This window comes from Lissotriton vulgaris, chromosome 5, assembly GCF_964263255.1.
Source record: "Lissotriton vulgaris chromosome 5, aLisVul1.2, whole genome shotgun sequence".
NCBI lineage: Eukaryota > Metazoa > Chordata > Amphibia > Caudata > Salamandridae > Lissotriton > Lissotriton vulgaris.
Genome location: NC_141693.1, coordinates 38,357,216 through 38,373,216, shown reverse-complemented (window position 1 = coordinate 38,373,216; position 16,001 = coordinate 38,357,216).

Sequence of the window (16,001 nt, the reverse complement as noted above, 5' to 3'; positions counted from 1 at the left end):
CCCATGTGTCTAGTATAGGTCTAGTGTGCCCTCGCTTGCCAGCATTTTGTCATGAGTGTCCCCATGTGTCTAGTATAGTCTAGTGTGCCCTCGTTTGCCAGCATTTGGTCATGAATGTCCCCATGTGTCTAGTATAGGTCTAGTGTGCCCTCGCTTGCCAGCATTTTGTCATGAGTGTCCCCATGTGTCTAGTATAGGTCTAGTGTGCCCTCATTTGCCAGCATTTTGTCATGAATGTCCCCATGTGTCTAGTATAGGCCTAGTGTGCCCTCGCTTGCCAGTATTTTGTCATGAGTGTCCCCATGTGTCTAGTATAGGCCTAGTGTGCCCTCGCTTGCCAGCATTTTGTCATGAGTGTCCCCATGTGTCTAGTATAGGCCTAGTGTGCCCTCGCTTGCCAGCATTTTGCCATGAATGTCCCCATGTGTCTAGTATAGGTCTAGTGTGCCCTCGCTTGCCAGCATTTTGTCATGAGTGTCCCCATGTGTCTAGTATAGGTCTAGTGTGCCCTCATTTGCCAGCATTTTGTCATGAATGTCCCCATGTGTCTAGTATAGGTCTAGTGTGCCCTCGCTTGCCAGCATTTTGTCATGAGTGTCCCCATGTGTCTAGTATAGGCCTAGTGTGCCCTCGTTTGCCAGCATTTTGTCATGAATGTCCCCATGTGTCTAGTATAGGTCTAGTGTGCCCTCGCTTGCCAGCATTTTGTCATGAGTGTCCCCATGTGTCTAGTATAGTCTAGTGTGCCCTCGTTTGCCAGCATTTTATCATGAATGTCCCCATGTGTCTAGTATAGGTCTAGTGTGCCCTCGCTTGCCAGCATTTTGTCATGAGTGTCCCCATGTGTCTAGTATAGGTCTAGTGTGCCCTCATTTGCCAGCATTTTGTCATGAGTGTCCCCATGTGTCTAGTATAGGCCTAGTGTGCCTTCGTTTGCCAGCATTTTGTCATCAATGTCCCCATGTGTCTAGTATAGGTCTAGTGTGCCCTCGCTTGCCAGCATTTTGTGATGAATGTCCCCATGTGTCTAGTATAGGTCTATTGTGCACTCGTTTGCCAGCATTTTGTGATGAATGTCCCCATGTGTCTAGTATATGTCTAGTGTGCCCTCGCTTGCCAGCATTTTGTCATGAGTATGCCCATGTGTCTAGTATAGTCTAGTGTGCCCTCGCTTGCCAGCATTTTGTCATGAGTGTCCCCATGTGTCTAGTATAGGTCTAGTGTGCCATCGCTTGCCAGCATTTTGTCATGAGTATGCCCATGTGTCTAGTATAGTCTAGTGTGCCCTCGCTTGCCAGCATTTTGTCATGAGTGTCCCCATGTGTCTAGTATAGGCCTAGTGTGCCCTCGCTTGCCAGCATTTTGTCATGAGTGTCCCCATGTGTCTAGTATAGGCCTAGTGTGCCCTCGCTTGCCAGCATTTTGCCATGAATGTCCCCATGTGTCTAGTATAGGTCTAGTGTGCCCTCGCTTGCCAGCATTTTGTCATGAGTGTCCCCATGTGTCTAGTATAGGTCTAGTGTGCCCTCATTTGCCAGCATTTTGTCATGAGTATCCCCATGTGTCTAGTATAGTCTAGTGTGCCCTAGTTTGCCAGCATTTTGTGATGAATGTCCCCATGTGTCTAGTATAGGTCTAGTGTGCCCTCGCTTGCCAGCATTTTGTCATGAGTATCCCCATGTGTCTAGTATAGTCTAGTGTGCCCTCGCTTGCCAGCATTTTGTCATGAATGTCCCCATGTGTCTAGTATAGGTCTAGTGTGCCCTCGTTTGCCAGCATTTTGTGATGGATGTCCCCATGTGTCTAGTATAGGTCTAGTGTGCCCTCGTTTGCCAGCATTTTGTGATGAATGTCCCCATGTGTCTAGTATAGGTCTAGTGTGCCCTCGCTTGCCAGCATTTTGTCATGAGTATCCCCATGTGTCTAGTATAGTCTAGTGTGCCCTCGCTTGCCAGCATTTTGTCATGAATGTCCCCATGTGTCTAGTATAGTTTTGTATGCCCTCGTTTGCCGGCATTTTGTCATGAGTGTCCCCATGTGTCTAGTATAGTCTTGTGTGCCCTCATTTGCCAGCATTTTGTCATGAATGTCCCCATGTGTCTAGTATAGGTCTAGTGTGCACTCGTTTGCCTGCATTTTATCACAGGCGCCTCTGATGCGAAGCACGGCCTCCAGTAGGATAGTGCCAGATCTTTGCCATGGGCGCCTCTTCAAGGTAAGACTCCCCAGTGTTCTTGCACTGATTTGGCCATTTCTGAGGTATGGGATCCCAAAAGCAGTGCCAGGGGTTGCCAGGACAAGCCAGTGGTCGCTGCTGTAACATCTGTTTATCCCTAAATGACATCCATGCCTACTCTGAATCAAACATCTAATGATACCAGAGGGGGAGAGTATGCAGCCTTATGGCTAGAGCGGGGTACCGGGTTCGGGACGCTCAACATCCTGTGATTCTGGGCAAATCACTTAATCTCATTGTGCCGAACAAAAATGAATGTGTCCATCCGTATTAAAACTGGAGCTAATATAAAGAGCTCTGATACCCGATTTCTCGAGTATAGTTTGCGTTATATATAAATATCTTAATAAAGAAAATACCAAGCAAGCAAACCAAATTATCCGGACTCTTCCTAGGTTGGTTCTGTCCACTCGTACATCTATTCACCCTCCTAGTCTTCCATCAATACATTCACTATTCCATATCGGAAACAACCATTACAACGCAGTCATTACTATGCACTACCTTTACAACGCAATTATTACAATGCAGCATCCTTTACATTGCATGCCATTACATCGCATGCCATCACATCGCATGCCATTACAACGCATGGCACTACAACGCATGGCACTACAATGAATGCCACTACAAAGCATGCCATTACAACGCATTATAAGGTAAGTAATGGGAAATAGTAATTTTTACCCCTACACTATCCAACACTTACCCTACTGTTGCACTCACTGGAATGGGAATAGTAATTCTTACCCCTACACTATCCAACACTTACACTACTGTTTCCCTAAAAGTATTATGTGATGTTTGGTATACGTTGTAATGGTATGCGTTGTAATGGAATGCGTTGTAAGTGTAGTTTCTAATAATGCGTTGTGATGGCATGCTTTGAAAACCATGCATTGTAATGGATGTTGCGATGTAAAAACTGTGTTGTTAAGGCATGCGTTTTTAAAAGTTTACGTTGTAATGTGTCCTATTCCCATCCAACCTTTCACATTCCCCCTCCATCCTCTGACCATTCTGCTCAGACATTAATACATCCATCCTTTCACTCTGCTTTCCATTCATCCTTCTACCCTTCCATTCACCTATCCATCCGTCCCTTCAAACATCCAGCCTTGCACCCTTCCTTCCTTTGTTCTCTTCATTCTTGGCTTTCACTTTACTTTTACAGTCCCTTCCTTTCACCTATGCTTTCACTCTTTCTTCTTTCTCCCCTTCTTCCTTTTCTTTTCCCACATTTTTTCTTTCTTATCTTCCTCTTCCCCATACACTCTGATGGTCTCTGTCCTTAGTGTTTTTTCTCTCCTTCAATGAACTTGCTTCACTTTGTATCTCTTAACTCCCACCTCTCAGCCCTGCAATTTTCTTAGAGCATTTTTGAACTTTTGTTTTCTGCACCGCAGACTGAAGAGGCAAGTGTAAGATTGAGACGCTTGGAGTTGGAGGCAGATTACCAGGCCATCTGGAAGAGTGACTAACCCCTGGCTGGTAAAGCAGGTGCATGCATGGGTTAATGAACACCAAGGCGCCCTCCTTATGCTGGAGTCTCCTTCTGGCTGGTAAAGCAGGTGCATGCATGGTTTAATAAACACCAAGGCACCCTCCTTATGCTGGAGTCTCCTTCTGGCTGGTAAAGCAGGCGCGTGCATGGGTTAATGAACACCAAGGCGCCCTCCTTATGCTGGAGTCTCCTTCTGGATTGTAAAGCAGGTGCGTGCATGGGTTAATGAACACCAAGGCGCCCTCCTTATGCTGGAGTCTCCTTCTGGATTGTAAAGCAGGTGCGTGCATGGGTTAATGAACACCAAGGCACACTCCTTATGCTGGAGTCTCCTTCTGACTGGTAAAGCAGGTGCGTGCATGGGTGAATGAACACCAAGGCACTCTCCTTATGCTGGAGTCTCCTTCTGACTGGTAAAGCAGGTGCATGCATGGGTGAATGAACACCAAGGCGCCCTCCTTATGCTGGAGTCTCCTTCTGGATTGTAAAGCAGGTGCGTGCATGGGTTAATGAACACCAAGGCGCCCTCCTTATGCTGGAGTCTCCTTCTGGATTGTAAAGCAGGTGCGTGCATGGGTTAATGAACACCAAGGCGCCCTCCTTATGCTGGAGTCTCCTTCTGGCTGGTAAAGCAGGTGCATGCATGGGTTAATGAACACCAAGGCGCCCTCCTTATGCTGGAGTCTCCTTCTGGTGGTAAAGCGGGTGCATGCATGGGCTAATGAACACCAGGGCGCCCTCCTTATGCTGGAGTCTCCTTCTGGCTGGTAAAGCAGGTGCGTGCATGGGTTAATGAACACCAAGGCGCCCTCCTTATGCTGGAGTCTCCTTCTGGCTGGTAAAGCAGGTGCGTGCATGGGTTAATGAACACCAAGGCGCCCTCCTTATGCTGGAGTCTCCTTCTGGTGGTAAAGCGGGTGCATGCATGGGCTAATGAACACCAGGGCGCCCTCCTTATGCTGGAGTCTCCTTCTGGCTGGTAAAGCAGGTGCGTGCATGGGTTAATGAACACCAAGGCGCCCTCCTTATGCTGGAGTCTCCTTCTGGCTGGTAAAGCAGGCGCGTGCATGGGCTAATGAACACCAAGGCACCCTCCTTATGCTGGAGTCTCCTTCTGGCTGGTAAAGCAGGCGCGTGCATGGGTTAATGAACACCAAGGCGCCCTCCTTATGCTGGAGTCTCCTTCTGGATTGTAAAGCAGGTGCGTGCATGGGTTAATGAACACCAAGGCGCCCTCCTTATGCTGGAGTCTCCTTCTGGATTGTAAAGCAGGTGCGTGCATGGGTTAATGAACACCAAGGCACACTCCTTATGCTGGAGTCTCCTTCTGACTGGTAAAGCAGGTGCGTGCATGGGTGAATGAACACCAAGGCACTCTCCTTATGCTGGAGTCTCCTTCTGACTGGTAAAGCAGGTGCATGCATGGGTGAATGAACACCAAGGCGCCCTCCTTATGCTGGAGTCTCCTTCTGGATTGTAAAGCAGGTGCGTGCATGGGTTAATGAACACCAAGGCGCCCTCCTTATGCTGGAGTCTCCTTCTGGATTGTAAAGCAGGTGCGTGCATGGGTTAATGAACACCAAGGCGCCCTCCTTATGCTGGAGTCTCCTTCTGGCTGGTAAAGCAGGTGCATGCATGGGTTAATGAACACCAAGGCGCCCTCCTTATGCTGGAGTCTCCTTCTGGTGGTAAAGCGGGTGCATGCATGGGCTAATGAACACCAGGGCGCCCTCCTTATGCTGGAGTCTCCTTCTGGCTGGTAAAGCAGGTGCGTGCATGGGTTAATGAACACCAAGGCGCCCTCCTTATGCTGGAGTCTCCTTCTGGCTGGTAAAGCAGGTGCGTGCATGGGTTAATGAACACCAAGGCGCCCTCCTTATGCTGGAGTCTCCTTCTGGATGGTAAAACAGGTGCATGCATGGGTGAATGAACACCAAGGCGCCCTCCTTATGCTGGAGTCTCCTTCTGGATGGTAAAGCAGGTGCATGCATGGGTTAATAATCACCAAGGCACCCTCCTTATGCTGGAGTCTCCTCCTGGCTGGTAAAGCAGGTGCATGCATGGGTGAATGAACACCAAGGCGCCCTGCTTATGCTGGAGTCTCCTTCTGACTGGTAAAGCAGGTGCATGCATGGGTGAATGAACACCAAGGCGCCCTGCTTATGCTGGAGTCTCCTTCTGACTGGTAAAGCAGGTGCATGCATGGGTTAATGAACACCAAGGCGCCCTCCTTATGCTGGAGTCTCCTTCTGGCGGTAAAGCAGGTGCGTGCATGGGTTAATGAACACCAAGGCGCCCTCCTTATGCTGGAGTCTCCTTCTGGCTGGTAAAGCAGGTGCATGCATGGGTTAATAATCACCAAGGCACCCTCCTTATGCTGCAGTCTCCTTCTGACTGGTAAAGCAGGTGCGTGCATGGGTTAATGAACACCAAGGCGCCCTCCTTATGCTGGAGTCTCCTTCTGGCTGGTAAAGCGGGTGCGTGCATGGGTTAATGAACACCAAGGCGCCCTCCTTATGCTGGAGTCTCCTTCTGGTGGTAAAGCGGGTGCATGCATGGGTGAATGAACACCAAGGCGCCCTCCTTATGCTGGAGTCTCCTTCTGGTGGTAAAGCAGGTGCATGCATGGGTGAATGAACACCAAGGCGCCCTGCTTATGCTGGAGTCTCCTTCTGACTGGTAAAGCAGGTGCATGCATGGGTTAATGGACACCAAGGCGCCCTCCTTATGCTGGAGTCTCCTTCTGGCTGGGAGCTGTCTGGAGCCTAGCACCTTGATGCCAATGCAAAGGGAAACAAGGCGCTCAGCTTATTACAAGCGCTTCAGTGAAACTCTGGGAGTCAGGGGTTTGTCTTTGTTTCACCCCTGATAGACATGTGTCTGAGTGGTAAGAATGTTCGGCTGCATATGTAAGACGAATTACACTACTAAAGAAGTAACTGATATTTTTGTAACATTATTTCTTTTATAGTGCCATTTTTGACACTGGAGAATGTCGGAGAGCTTTTTTACATCTCATATTATAAATAAACAATGAAGCACACACGTACGTGTACATCAATGGTCTAGGAAATGTTACATAAGATAACTAGGGTTAAAAGATGCAGGAGTCACATCATCCACACTTGCAATGATCGAGCAAAAACTGTCAATATAAAAAACTTCCGATCATTGACACAGACAACATGTAGGCGGCCTACAGGACTCACAGGAATATGCTGCCCCGCCTTAAAGACAATTGCTCCTGGCTAATCAGACTGGGCTCTTCTGTGTATGCTTTTTAATGACGATAACAATGTACAAATCTTAATGATATTTTAATGTCCATTTTTTTTTTTACTGTTTGTACCACGCTTTGCACTGGTTTTACTTAACTATGCATAATAAACTTACTTACTTACTTACATCATCCACACTGGTAGAATTTGACCTTAAAAGTACGAGGTCAGAGGAAACACTTAGGGCCTGATTAAGCCTTTGGCGGTGCGGGAGTGGAGCAGCATGCCACCGCCAAAGCTCACTGCTGGCCGCACGCCAGATTACAAGTATTTTTGTAGTCTGACGGTGGTCCCTTGGCATTCCCACAGTGTGGCCTTTTCAAAAAGGCACCGCAATGGAAACGTCAAAGGCCATTCCTGCGCGGCGTGGACTGTTAAGTCCATGTTGTACAGGAACAGGGGGTGCATGCACACATGGGGGTACAACATGTGCCCCCCTGCAAGTATCCTAGGCCCTGAGGCACCAGGGGGCCCTGCGGGCCCTCTTTGTTTCCTCCCTATCTCACTTTACACGGCGGGCTCACCGCCATGAAAAGTGAGACGGAGAGGAAACTTGTAATATGTAGTTCCCTGGCGGTTGCGGCAGTGCAATGGTGGTTCAACCTCCAAAGCTGAAATAGGGCCATTGTGCCAATCGGGCCATTGGACCCCCAGTGTGGCAGTGGCTAGACCACTAGTGCCACGCCCCGCAAGTCTAGCAGACCTCGGACCGCCAGACTCATAATCAGCCCCTAAGTCAGGATTTAAAATGTTGGCTTGTCTGTACTAAGAAAACCATTACTACTCAAATGATCAGCTTTTAGCAACCACATAATAATAAAAGATTCGAAGAAAAAGCAATAATGTTCTAAACCTTTGCCTTGAACTTTGCATGCAGCTCCTTGATGCTGGTTTATAGCTCACTGTGCAATATTCGAATGACTGTAGCTCATGGACTTTAATAAACAAAAGGATCTCTTTCATAAAAGCACTCTTTCACTGATCTTTCATCATAAAATCAAATGTGTGATCTGCTTATTATATGTTGTACTTTGTATCAGGCACATTACTTGACTAGCTGCTGTGTGGGGGGTCAAAATGGCAATTAGATAACATACAAATGATGGCCAAGACTACTCCAACAAAAGTCAATAACTTCTATCCCCATGTGGACAGTAGTCCCCAAAACCATCCCATCAGAGACCAATTTCCTTCGTCCTGGTGGATGGACTCAGCAATGTGGTGTAATTTAGAGATGGCCTGGTATACTGTAGGGGCGTTGTCAGGTATGTAAATGCAACAACTGGATGCAATCAATTTACAGACTCCACCACGATCTGCAAGAATGATGTCTAACACCATTCTGTTTTGTAATGTCATAAGGCGATCCGCCTGAAGCTCAGCAGTGATATTACTCAGTGCTCCGACAGTTTCATTTATTGTTGCTTCAACTACTCGAATGAGATGCCTGATATTTCTACTATTGGCCATAGGGCCCCAAAATGGGAGGAATCCTTTAAGAAAGTCGCCTCCTTCTTGTCCTACTGTGTCTTCCAAAGCAATAACCCCTCTACCGTACCTTGTCTTGTGATGTCCCGAAGGAGCTGTATATATTGGAGGAAGGAGAAAAGCCATATAACTAGTTCCTGAGAAATCGGCTGGTAGCCATGTATAGGCTCTGTCATGGCAAAGGAAATATGTTCCTTGAGACGCTACCAGTGGTGGAGACGTTCGGGATGTATAGATATATGTAATGTTACAAGTGCTCTGTCCCAATTGAACCTTAGGACTTTGACCATTTGCTTGGAGACATAGGTGACCTTGGTGGGGTACAGTATATATAGGTGGGGATCTTTTCCTTTTGGCTCTGTCTGTAAGACCAGTGACGTAATGTGTCACATTCCAGTCAATGTATGCTTGTCGTTCATTAGTGGGGAATTCATAAAATTTCTTATAATGTTTTGACATAGCCACTATTCCTTTTATTAGTGCTTCATGACTAACGTCAATTCCATCCCTATACGGACCAACAGGATGCCGATGTTGGTTCTCATAGGCATTGGCAAACATAGAGGTGTAAGCCCAAGCAGATCCTTTTAGGGAGAAGGGTAGAACTAAATATGGCATTCCTTTATCTGTATTATGGGGTAAAAGTCCACATACCCAGCAATCGGTGGTATTGATCACCAATTGATGCTGGTGTAACAATTGAATGAAGGAATTGTTGAAATACTCCATTCTCCTAATTTGCTCATGCTCTGGTAGCGTATGAAATTGGTGTGAGGAAGCAGTAGTGTGAAAAGACATAGGGTGAGAGGTAGGTCTAGGCACAGATGCTGGCTGTAAAGTGTGAGTAACCCAACCCACACAAGCTAATTAAACACATAGCAAAGTTAGAACACATAGTACTATGCCACATCTATTAAATAATAATTTACAATATTTCTTCTTCATTTTTGTTCTTTTATCAATTTCTGATTCACCGGAAGTCATCCCCTAAAGTGTTGCTCGTGGCAATCTTCCTATCTCAGTCAGTTGTGGTTATTAGCCGTCCTATGACACTGCAAGTCCTGCAGACCTATTGCCACTACTCAGGTCAAGACCCAAGTCTCCTACCACGACCCTGCAACCTAAAATAGGATGAGTCCAGTATCACATATATAATTCAGATTTTTCAAATGCAATTTCAAAAAAAAGAAAATGTTTCAAATGTCTTTTGCCACTCTAGGCCTCAAATTATATCTGTCCTTATCTGGCACAGTTTGGTCTCAAAAAAGTGTCTCTGGATCAGTTGTATATATTCTGAGATGCGGTGGTACAGCTTTTTGCAAAATGTCATCGTCCTCTTTCTCAGACTGAGTCCATTCTAGGTGTGCATCACCAAAAGGTACAAACCGGGGGACCCTCTCTCCTTTACAATCACCTATACCTTCGCGGACCCACTGATTAAAAGGTAAAGGCAAGGGCACCTTTTTGCAGTGTACACCATGGATCCAGTTCTTTTTCCCAACAACTTTCACGGCTGTACGTGCTGTCAGCAGGACCTGTCTCAGCTCCCGCTAGCGAGGCTCCAAATTCCTCTTCCTTTGGAAGTTTTTCAGACACACCCAGTCGCCAGGTTGGAGGGTGTGCCCAGGATCCAAAGAAGCCTGCGGCAAGGTGTCTTGTACCTGCTGATGGAGAACACGCTATTTAGTGGTGAGGTCATGCAAATAGTCAATTAACATTGGGTATTCTATGTCAGAGTACTTCTTGGGTCTAGGGACACCCCAGATATTAGCTGGGCGTCCGAACACGATCTCATATGGGCTAAGTCCCACACGAGAATGAACTGTTGTTCGAGTTGACAAGAGGGCTAAAGGTAAAGCATCGGGCCAGGCAAGACCTGTGCTGGCTTGTATCTTCGCAAGTTTAAGCTTGAGAGTGCCATTATAGCACTCTACCAAACCCGCTGACTGGGGGTGGTTTGCCGCATGGAATTTCTGCTTAATACCAAGACCTGCACATACTTTCTGCATGATTTGACCCACAAATTCACTTCCATTGTCACTCCAGACAATTCGAGGTAAACCGAACCTCGGGAAGTATTCTTTCAGAAGGACCTAGGCTGTAGACAAGGCAGTATTATCCTTTAGGGTGTAGGCCTCTATCCATCTAGAAAAGGCACACACCACCACAATGACATACTTTAGGTATTGCATCTCTCCATATGAATGTAGTCTATCTGCAATACCTCAAAAGGATACGTTGGGGGAGCAAAATGGCCTGCTGGGGTTGGTGTCCCGCTTCCTGGGTTGTGCATCAAACAAACAATGCAATGTTTAACAAGATTGTCTGCACATTTAGGGATCCCTGCATTCTGCCAAACCGGAGCCAAAAGCTTGCATATTCCTTTCGCACTGATGTGGGCTGGACCATGCGCCATAGTTACTACTGGAAGTACATAGGCGTCTGGTAACAGCCAACGTTGGTATTCTGACAATTCTATCCAACACCCCGTCGCATCCAACATTCCTGTACCATCTCTCCACTTACTCAATTCTTTTTCTGTAGCCTCTTCCTGATTCATTTTCACACTTTCTATTGTGTCCTCACACATTCCTCCTTGACTGACCCATCTAGCAGGTCCAGCAACATACATATGACTCGTCACATCTCTCGTTGTCTCTTTCGCTATCTGATCCGCAAAAGCGTTTCCTTCACTTACATCATCAGTGATCCTCTTATGCGCACTACACTTCGCAATTGCTATCTGAGTGGGTAAAGCAAGTGATTCCAAAAGGTCATTCACTAACTGACCATGCTGTATTTTAGTACCATGTGAGGTAAAGAATCCTCTTTCCCTCCAAAGGCGGCCAAAACTGTGGGCCACCCCAAATGCATATTGGCTGTCGGTGAACACATTCACTCTCTTCCCTTTAGCCAATACACAAGCTCTAGTCAGAGCTATCAATTCAGCTGCTTGGGCTGAATTCTGCCTAATGCGTGCTGTCTCCACAAATGTATGCAAAGTGGTAACAGCATAGGCTGCAGTCGTTTCACCATTAGGGAGCTTAAAACACGAACCATCCACCCATAGGATCCCATCCGGGACCAGGAGTGGCGTATCTTTTAAATCAATCCTACCTTTTGTCTCCTCCTCTGTACGGAGAAAACAATCATGTTGCTCTTGAATGTCTTTCTCTACTGGGATCGGTAACAATGTAGCTGGATTTAGGGTATTACATCGCTTGATGTGCACGTGACTAGCCAAGAGCATCAGCTCATACCCCGATAAACGGGCGCTCGTAAGATGCTGAGTTTTTGTCCTGTTTAGAAGTGTATCCACTGCATGTGGCACCATGACAATAAGCTTATTGTCTAGCACCAATCCAGCAGATTGGTGAATAGAAACTGCTGCTGCTGCTGTAGCTTTCAGACAACTAGGTAATGCTTTAGCTACAGGGTCTAACGTAGCCGCAAAATAAGCACACAGGCGTTGCTTGTCACCAAATTGTTGTGTCAAAACTGACAACGCGCAACCTTCTCTCTCGTGCACATAAAGTGTGAAAGGTTTGCTGTAATCCGGAGTACCCAACACAGGAGCAGAACACAAGGAAGTACGCAAATCAGTAAAACTTTTCTGGCATTCCTCTGTCCAAGGGAGAGGTTGGGGTGGATGTATGACGTTACAACGCAGGCTTTTACAACGCCTGCCTTTACAACGCGGTTTTTACATCGCATACCATTACAACGCATAGTGCTTTTAGGCGCTGTATAGTGAATTATTTAATTTACTATTCCAACTCCAGTCCCCGTGGATAGTTGGGAAGGTGTTGGATAGTAAATTAAATATAGTCCCTATCCTAGAGCGCCCCCAGCGCAATGCGTTGTAATGGTTTGCGTTGTAATGGTTGCGTTGTAATGGTAGTGCGTTGTAAAAGTTTTGTTGTAAGTGATGTTTCCCGGTTGGGGTGTATCTTTAAGGGTAAGTGCCAACAAAGGTTTCGCTAACAAAGAAAAATTCGGAATCCATTGTCTGCAGTAAGAGGTAATGCCCAGAAAGGCACGCACCTCTCTCTGTGTGCATGGTACAGACATTTGTGCAATTGCTTGGATTCTTTCTGGGGTCAATCGCCGTCCCTCCTTCGACAAGAAATGTCCTAAGTAGGTAACCTCTTGGCGACAATATTGTAATTTAGAGGTCGAAACCTTATGATGAATGTCAGACAAGTGATGCAACAGTGAAACAGTAGCTTGTTTACAAACCTCCTCAGAATCAGCAGCAACCAACAGATCATCTACGTACTGAATAAGGGTGGCACCTGGAGGCAAAGTGAAAGCATCGAGCTAAGTTTTCAAAGCCTGACTATAAATGGAGGGACTTTCACAATAGCCTTGAGGTACACGCTTGGACCGGAAACTGCGGCCTCCCAAAGAGAAACCAAAAAGTTCCCTACTTTGCTCAGCAATGGGAATGCTAAAGAAAGCATTCTTAAGGTCAATGACCGAAAACCAGGCAGCCGAAGCAGGTATCATTGTCAATAAAGCAGTGATATCTGGGACGACAGGAAACTGGGGTACAACGATCTTGTTGACCTCCCGGAGATCGATCACAAAACGATAAACAGGTGGCTGGGAAGAGTCAGTATGTTTAAGGACAGGCAAAACAGGACTATTGCACACATTTCCTCTAGTCTCTTTAACCACACCTTTCTCAACCAAATCATAAATATTAGCCATCAGTGCTCTCTCACCAGCACTCGAAATTCTGTACTGAGGAATGCGAGGTAACCTAACATTAGACTTGAGGGTGACAACATAGGGTGGAATCTGCAAGAGACCAACATCATTGGGGCCTGCAGCCCAAAGAGTAGCAGGCAGGGAACGTAATTCAGAAGGGAGTTGGTCTCTAGACAAATATGTCGGGGGGTCAATCTCTTACCTAAAGTAAGATGTACACCAGAAGGAGAACAATGCAGGGTCGCATACAGTCTTTTTAACAAATCCAAACCCAACAAATTCTCACCACAACCAGTTGTTAAAATAAGTGGAGCCTCCAAATTATAAAGACCAATGGAGATAGGCAAAGGACAAGAAACTGGGTTACGAACTGGGGCGCCAGAAAATCCTACAGAAACATTTGATTTAAAATCCTGATTCTCATCCTCCATATAATAATCGTCATTATAATAAGGGCAGACTGAGTATTTTACTGATCAAAATAATTCATGGAATTTTGAGGCGGAAAGGAATGTTGATCCTGGGACATTGTACTTCGCCCCCTCCCCCTAGGTGTTGACTGGAAGCCACCTCGGCCTCGCGGCCCAGGCGTACCACCAGCACGCTGCAATAAAATCGGGCAATTATTCTTGAAGTGACCTTCTTCTTTACAATAGGCACATTGATTAGGACCCAGTGGAGGCCGTGGAACAAAGGGCTCAGGTTTCTGAAACACCTTCTGAAACTGGGGAGTTGGCTGAAACTGGCGTTGAGCAGTACGAGGAGGATAAGCCTGTTGCAAAAGAACCTTCGTCTTTAAAACTTTAGTCTTTTTATCCAATTTGTCCTTCTCCTCCTATCCCTATTTTCATAATATTGGGCAGTAGCCAATATCTGGGCTGAAGAAGAAACAGCCCATGAACTTTCGGAATCCTTTAATTTATTAGAGAGTTCGGGAAGCAAATTAAATACAAATTTTTCTACGAACAATCACTGTCCCCCCTCTGTGCTCATATCCTGACCACTGTGATCAAGAAACGTTTCCTCAAAACAATTAAAGAAGTCGGAGACACTCTCATCCTTCTTCTGTTTACAGGCAGCTAACTTATCCCAATTAATTCGCAGAGCGGGCATCATAGTTTTCATTAAGGTGATTGTTCTACCAGGAAGTTCTGCAACTAAATTATCGGGTTTAGCACCACCCACTTGGAGTATATCAGCAGCCAGTATAGCATTCCAATCACCTCCTAATTCTTGGGTGTGGTCCTCTTTTCGAATCCTAGCCCACAATGGTTGTGGGACAACATTTCCCATCAACATTCTATGTCAGCCAAATTCATAATACAAGCATAAACAGTCTGAGATAATTCTTTGTAGTAACCATCAGGGTTTTTACGGGGGTCAGGTAAGGACTGTTTAAGGGCCAGCACCTCAGATCTCTTCCAAGGTACATGTACCCATATACGTTGGAAGTGAGCTGGTATAGGCTGATTACCATCCTGGGCTGCAACCGCTTCTCTCCACACTGGGGGAACATCTCGCATAGGGTAATGTTTCAGTTTTCGCCTAACATAAGGATCAGGTTCAGACAAGGACCGGGAAAAGAACATTGATCTAAAAGTGATAAGTGTCCGTACAGCATTCTCAACCTCAGGACCCACAATAATTCCTTTATCAAAATCAGTCCTAATATCCAGCAAACCCTTGGGAGCTAAACCCAATCCCGTAGCCTCCCATTCCTGACCTAAAATGCCACACATGGCGTCAAAAACAAATCTCTGTGTAGGGGCATCCCACTGCTCAAACGTTTCCATGATATCTTGCACGGTATACTCGGGATGATCCATCTGCGAGCAAGGAGAGCTAACTCATCTCGTTCTTGGGAATCAGGAAGTAAACTACGGGTCTGCCTACCGGGAAGAACAGGAGTCAGACTTACTGACCCAAAGAGAGGAGAAAAGAGACCAGAAACAGTCTCAACCATCCTTTGACGGACAGAAGGGGAAGTTGGCAGAAAAACAGGAGATAAGGTATGAGACGGAGCAGGAGAAGAGGCAACAGGTAGAATGGAGGTCGAGGGCAAAGGAGGCTGAGGCAAAGGAGTCGGAGGCAGAGGAACTGGAAGCAAGGGAGCTGGAGGCAAAGGAAATGGCGGGAGGGGTGTTGCCACAAAGGGCTGTGGTGGAGGTGCAGGAGCTGGAGCTGGTGGGAGAATAACAGGTTGCTGGACGGGTAACAAAAGTGGGGGTGGATTAGCACCTGTACATAGGGCGGGGGCGATCTTAACAAGTGAGACATGAAAGGATCCTTCTCAAGATCAGCATCGGGATTTGGGGAAGAAGTTGGCAGCACCGGGTAACATTTATCAATCGCCATGCAATGTTGCCTATCTGAGATCTCTATCGCATGATCTATTTCATTATCTTTAAACTGTTGGACAGCCTGTATAACAGCCATGCCTCTTTCTTTCCTATCTCTTTTTGCCTGTTTAATTTCTTTCTGTTTGGCTTCCTTGCGCCAAAGGCGAAAAGAGTCAAACATAGCCGGCCGGGCTTTTCTTTTAAACAAATTAGCTTCTAAATTGTCTAAAATATCAGGCTCAAAACTACCATTACGTGGCCACTGTAAAATACCATCTTTCTTCGTATAGCGGACCCACACTTCATTAAAGGTGATGGGGCCTACACCATGTTTAGAGTAAAGCTCATAAGTAGGAGTTCCAGCCGGAGGAATTGGACAAGAGTCCTCCAGTGGGGAGTCCATATCGCAACAAAAACAACACCATTTTTGAAACTTACTGAAA